The sequence below is a fragment of the Metopolophium dirhodum genome, chromosome 1 (assembly GCF_019925205.1).
Source record: "Metopolophium dirhodum isolate CAU chromosome 1, ASM1992520v1, whole genome shotgun sequence".
Taxonomy (NCBI): domain Eukaryota; kingdom Metazoa; phylum Arthropoda; class Insecta; order Hemiptera; family Aphididae; genus Metopolophium; species Metopolophium dirhodum.
In genome coordinates, this window is record NC_083560.1 from 156,548,491 (window position 1) to 156,554,765 (window position 6,275).

General features: G+C 60.8%; 1 non-coding gene across 1 annotated transcript; it reads left to right on the top strand.

Annotated features, from left to right (window-relative positions):
• Window positions 1-5,670: 5,670 nt before the first annotated feature.
• Window positions 5,671-5,828, top strand: LOC132937572 (5.8S ribosomal RNA). The gene has a single exon (XR_009663696.1). It is a non-coding gene; the product is annotated as a 5.8S ribosomal RNA (ribosomal RNA).
• Window positions 5,829-6,275: the final 447 nt, after the last annotated feature.

The window sequence follows — 6,275 nt, forward strand, 5'->3', positions numbered from 1 at the left end:
GCCGTACGCGGAAATATTTTTCCTCGACGGGCGAGGCGCGGAGTCGCCCTTGGTGCGCGGCGGCGTCCCCGTGACCGGATCCGTGGACACTGTGCCCTTCATCGATTGCCGATTTTTGTCTGGTCGGCGTTCGACGGGTGCGAGGTGGACTAACGTAAAGAATTATTACGTCCCGCGGACTCGGAGTGCCGTACGCGGAAATATTTTTCATCGACGGGCGAGGCGCGGAGTCGCCCTTGGTGCGCGGCGGCGTCCCCGTGACCGGATCCGTGGACACTGTGCCCTTCATCGATTGCCGATTTTTGTCTGGTCGGCGTTCGACGGGTGCGAGGTGGACTAACGTAAAATATTAATACGGCAAGTGGATGTGGTTTACCGGTATTATTCGGTGCGGGCATTCGGCGAGCACGTCCCGCGGACTCGGAGTGCCGTACGCGGAAATATTTTTCCTCGACGGGCGAGGCGCGGAGTCGCCCTTGGTGCGCGGCGGCGTCCCCGTGACCGGATCCGTGGACACTGTGCCCTTCATCGATTGCCGATTTTTGTCTGGTCGGCGTTCGACGGGTGCGAGGTGGACTAACGTAAAGAATTATTACGTCCCGCGGACTCGGAGTGCCGTACGCGGAAATATTTTTCATCGACGGGCGAGGCGCGGAGTCGCCCTTGGTGCGCGGCGGCGTCCCCGTGACCGGATCCGTGGACACTGTGCCCTTCATCGATTGCCGATTTTTGTCTGGTCGGCGTTCGACGGGTGCGAGATGGACTAACGTAAAGAATTATTACGTCCCGCGGACTCGGAGTGCCGAACGCGGAAAAATTTTTCTTCGACGGGCGAGGCGCGGAGTCGCCCTTGGTGCGCGGCGGCGTCCCCGTGACCGGATCCGTGGACACTGTGCCCTTCATCGATTGCCGATTTTTGTCTGGTCGGCGTTCGACGGGTGCGAGGTGGACTAACGTAAAGAATTATTACGTCCCGCGGACTCGGAGTGCCGTACGCGGAAATATTTTTCCTCGACGGGCGAGGCGCGGAGTCGCCCTTGGTGCGCGGCGGCGTCCCCGTGACCGTGTCCGAACCACCGCGTGTGAAAATTCGATTTTTTTTTTTCACTCGACGTCCTCGGTTATTCGTCGGTGCCGGGGTGGTGCACATGACGGCAGCCCCGGCGATGTCCGTCGACACGATTTCGAATTCAACTTTTCGAACGTAGTTTTTCCGTGTGCAATAACTCGTTAACCGTTGGTTCGATCTCGACGTACCCGAGACGTGTTCACGTCGTACGTTCCGAGTACTATAGGACACCGGTGTCCGCGACATTTAAATCGGTAATCCTTTATCCGCGGCCGTACCGCTACGCACGGAGATAGACCGATATTTGATTTTCGCTTAACCGCTACGCACTGTGATTGACTGTATTCCGACGGCGGGGTCTCGGTCAACCGTTTTCACGGTTTGCCGGTGACATCGACCGTACCGTTCATCACGGGCAGACCGCAGAGTCGTTGTCCAGGGATATCCCCCTTTGCCGAAAACCTTTACCGCGTAGAATTTCTGCGCTGACCGCGACGTTACAGGGGTGATTACCGTCGCCGAGCTGCGCGCCCGCCGTACCGTCTCGTCGCACGGACCACCGTGTGTGAAAATTCGATTTTTTTTTTTCACTCGACGTCCTCGGTTATTCGTCGGTGCCGGGGTGGTGCACATGACGGCAGCCCCGGCGATGTCCGTCGACACGATTTCGAATTCAACTTTTCGAACGTAGTTTTTCCGTGTGCAATAACTCGTTAACCGTTGGTTCGATCTCGACGTACCCGAGACGTGTTCACGTCGTACGTTCCGAGTACTATAGGACACCGGTGTCCGCGACATTTAAATCGGTAATCCTTTATCCGCGGCCGTACCGCTACGCACGGATTTTGTGATTTTCGCCTAACCGCTACGCACGGTGATTGACGGATTTTCGATTCTCGGCTAACCGCTACGCACGGTGATGGCGAAGTTCCTTCGACTCGGGTGTACCACTACGCGTGAATACCCCCGTCGCACATTGTGAAACTCGAGATTTTGTAAATTTGTGAGCGACTCGGTCGTCGGCGTTCCGCCGGCGTCCGATCGCCAATCACGTACGACAGCAAAGCCACGGGCGACGCCGAAGCCGACGCGTCCATCGCCGCGCACACGGTCTGCCCCAGTCTTCGGAATGGTCAGCAATCCAGTGCCCTTCGATGGTATCCGTCCAAGTTTCGGCGACCGACCCATCTCGCACGCCGAGTGGCAAAACTCAACCGGCGTCGCAGGCCCGCCTTCCGGTGGGCCTCCGACGCGCAAATCGTTTTTTTCAAAAATCGATGACGACTCCCGTTACCGTTCCGCAAGTTACGAGCTCTCGACGCCAAAACATTCCCGCCGCGGCCGGCCATCGTCGCCGTGCCCGGCGGTCGCCGGGGCGAAGCCCCGGGACGACGGACTTCGCGTCGCGTCCCGGCTTCCCCCACGATCTCGGCTGGGGGCCGTTATAAACCTGGCGAGAGGCGCTAGCGCGGTAATTCTCCGTCCGCTGAAAACGGACGGCGTACGCGCTAACCCCGACTCTCGTCAACGCACGGGTCACGTCGCGTCGGGCGAGCGCTCGCTCTCCGCGTGTGTTCGGTCTACCGCACGCGACCGCCGCCGCAGTCGCCCCGCGTTCTGCGGGTGCTCAGTGCGGCGCTCGCGTCGACCGAAGCGCGCGGTTTACGGGCGCCCGTCCGCGCACGTATCCCACTCGAACCGCGGTCGGTCGTGCGCCGTGACCGTATACCGGTCACGGTCGTTTCGACCTTCCTCGGCGTCGGCTCGCCCACGGGCGGACCGGCGCTCGGACGCACGCGTCCCGAGACGAGTGTCCGCGTCGTCGTCGCCCCTTGGTCGGCGTCGCCGCGGGGATCCGTCACGGGACGCAGTTGTTGTAAAACCGAGATCCCTGGTTGATCCTGCCAGTAGTCATATGCTTGTCTCAAAGATTAAGCCATGCATGTCTCAGTGCAAGCCGCATTAAGGTGAAACCGCGAAAGGCTCATTAAATCAGTTGTGGTTCCTTAGATCGTACCCAAGTTACTTGGATAACTGTGGTAATTCTAGAGCTAATACATGCCGACAGAGTTCCGACCGTCGCGGCGCCCTCGGGCGTCGCTCGCGGGAGGAACGCTTTTATTAGATCAAAACCGGCCCGTCGCGGCGCGCTTCGTGCGCGTCCCGATCGCGGCCCGCGCAAAGACCTGGTGACTCTGAATAACTTCGAGCTGATCGCACGGTCTCCGTACCGGCGACGCATCTTTCAAATGTCTGCCTTATCAACTGTCGACGGTAGGTTCCATGCCTACCGTGGTGGTAACGGGTAACGGGGAATCAGGGTTCGATTCCGGAGAGGGAGCCTGAGAAACGGCTACCACATCCAAGGAAGGCAGCAGGCGCGCAAATTACCCACTCCCGGAACGGGGAGGTAGTGACGAAAAATAACGATACGGGACTCATCCGAGGCCCCGTAATCGGAATGAGAACACTTTAAAACCTTTAAACGAGGATCAATTGGAGGGCAAGTCTGGTGCCAGCAGCCGCGGTAATTCCAGCTCCAATAGCGTATATTAAAGTTGTTGCGGTTAAAAAGCTCGTAGTCGGATCTGTGTCTGGGCGGTGCCGGACCACCCTGGCGGTCCGTCGTGTCGCGGCCGGCCGTGTCGCGGGACCACGTGTCCCGTCGGCGCGGTCGTCGTCGCGCTCGTCAGCCGTCTCGGGGTGTTAGTTACCGGCACGTCGGCCGGACGTATTGTCGGCAGGCGGACACGTGTCTCGGGCTTCCGGCGCGCCGCGCGGCCACGCGTCGCGCGGCCGTCGGGGTTCGACGACGGCGGCCGCCTACTCCAATCTTGCTGCGCGGTGATCTTCACCGATTGCCGTCGGCGGGCCGACACGTTTACTTTGAACAAATTAGAGTGCTCAAAGCAGGCTCAAATCTGGCGGGGCGGCTTCACGGCCGTCTCGTCAAAAGGCCCTGAATACTGGTCGCATGGAATAATGGAACAAGACCTCGGTCCCGCGCATCTCCGCCCTTCGCGGGCGCGCGAAATCGCCCTCCGGGGCGTTTCCGTGCGCGGGCCGCCGGGCCGCGGGCGCCAGTCGCCCGCGCGTCCCGCCGGGCCGGTTTTCGGGACCGGAGGTAATGATCAACAGAGACGGGCGGGGGCATTCGTACCGAGACGTTAGAGGTGAAATTCTTGGATCGTCTCGAGACGAACTGACGCGAAAGCATTTGCCAAGTACGTTCTCGTATGATCAAGAACGAAAGTTAGAGGTTCGAAGGCGATCAGATACCGCCCTAGTTCTAACTGTAAACGATGCCAGCTAGCGATCCGCCGGCGTTTCATTAACGACCCGGCGGGCAGCTTCCGGGAAACCGAAGCTTTTCGGTTCCGGGGGAAGTATGATTGCAAAGTTGAAACTTAAAGGAATTGACGGAAGGGCACCACCAGGAGTGGAGCCTGCGGCTTAATTTGACTCAACACGGGAAACCTCACCAGGCCCGGACACCGGAAAGATTGACAGATTGAGAGCTCTTTCTTGATTCGGTGGGTGGTGGTGCATGGCCGTTCTTAGTTGGTGGAGCGATCTGTCTGGTTAATTCCGATAACGAACGAGACTCTGTCCTGCTAACTAGGCGGGTAACCCCGGGTCGGCGTGTGCGCGGCGCGGGCGGTTTCGGCCGTTCGTGTTCGCGTACCCGTCGGCTCGGCCCGGTATCCCCGAACGCGTTCGCCCGTCGTCCACGGCGGTCGTCGAGCGCGGCCGCGCCATCCGCGTCCCGGCGTGCGGCGGGCGTGTGTCGGCCGGGGGGCAACCTCCGGTCGGCGCGCGTCCGTCGTGCGTCGGGCTCCGTGGTGAAGCGCGCCGTGTTCGCGGCCGTCGCCGGCGGATCACGATACGTTACTAGGGCTACCGCCGGCTCCCAGGAGCTTAAACTCTTCTTAGAGGGACAGGCGGCGGACGAAAATAGCCGCACGAGACTGAGCGATAACAGGTCTGTGATGCCCTTAGATGTTCTGGGCCGCACGCGCGCTACACTGAAGGAATCAGCGTGTGTTAACATTCCTGGGCCGACAGGCTTCCGGGTAACCCGCTGAACCTCCTTCGTGCTTAGGGATCGTGGCTTGCAATTTTTCCACGTGAACGAGGAATTCCCAGTAAGCGCGAGTCATCAGCTCGCGTTGATTACGTCCCTGCCCTTTGTACACACCGCCCGTCGCTACTACCGATTGAACGGTCGCATTGAGGTCTTCGGAGTGGACGCGCGTTATTCGGCCCCCTCGGGGGCTGGGTCGTCGCGCGATCGCGAAGATGACCGAAATCGGCCGTTTAGAGGAAGTAAAAGTCGTAACAAGGTTTCCGTAGGTGAACCTGCGGAAGGATCATTAGAGACGGGCCCGCGGTACCGGCAGCACTTGCCGGTCTCGCGCGCGCCTAATCCGACCCCGTGGCCGCGTGCGCTCGCGACTAGCTCGCCGACCGCCCGCGCGCCGCGACCCCCCGACCGAGCGTCGACCGAAAGATGGTTAACGTCGAAAGACCATACGGGCCCCGCCGTGCGTCCGCGCACGGCGCGTGGCCGGTAGAAGTTTCGTCGACAAAAAAAAACACCCGACCCCGAACAGCGGATCACTTGGCTCGTGGATCGATGAAGACCGCAGCTATCTGCGCGTCGTCGTGTAATCCGCAGGTTATACGAACATCGACCAGTCGAACGCACATTGCGGCCTCGGTGACCCGCGGGTCCCGGGCCACGCCTGTCTGAGGGTCGTATACCGGATACTCGGCCAGACCGATGCGCCGCCGGCAGGCGTCCGACGGCGGCGGCAGTCCTCCCGGGGACTGTCCGCCCGCCCGTCGGCCGCTCCGGTGGTGCGAGATTGGCGGTTCGACCGTGGAAAACCGCGCTCGCGCGGCCGCCTCCGGTCGTCCGCCCAAGTTGTGACGGCAAACAGTCACGGGTTCTCGCGTCGTCAAACGGCACGTCCCCGTCCGCCCGCCGCGCGAGAGCGCGGCCGGGTCGGCTGAGAGTCCACGGACCTCTCCGGCTTCCGAGACGCGGACGCGGACGGTCACCGTACGGGCGGAGCGCGGACCGCAGGCTGCCGTGTAATTTAAAAAAAAAAAAAACCGATACGTTCCGACCTCAGATCAGGCGGGACTACCCGCCGGATTTAAGCATATTAATAAGCGGAGGAAAAGAAAACAACCGTGATTC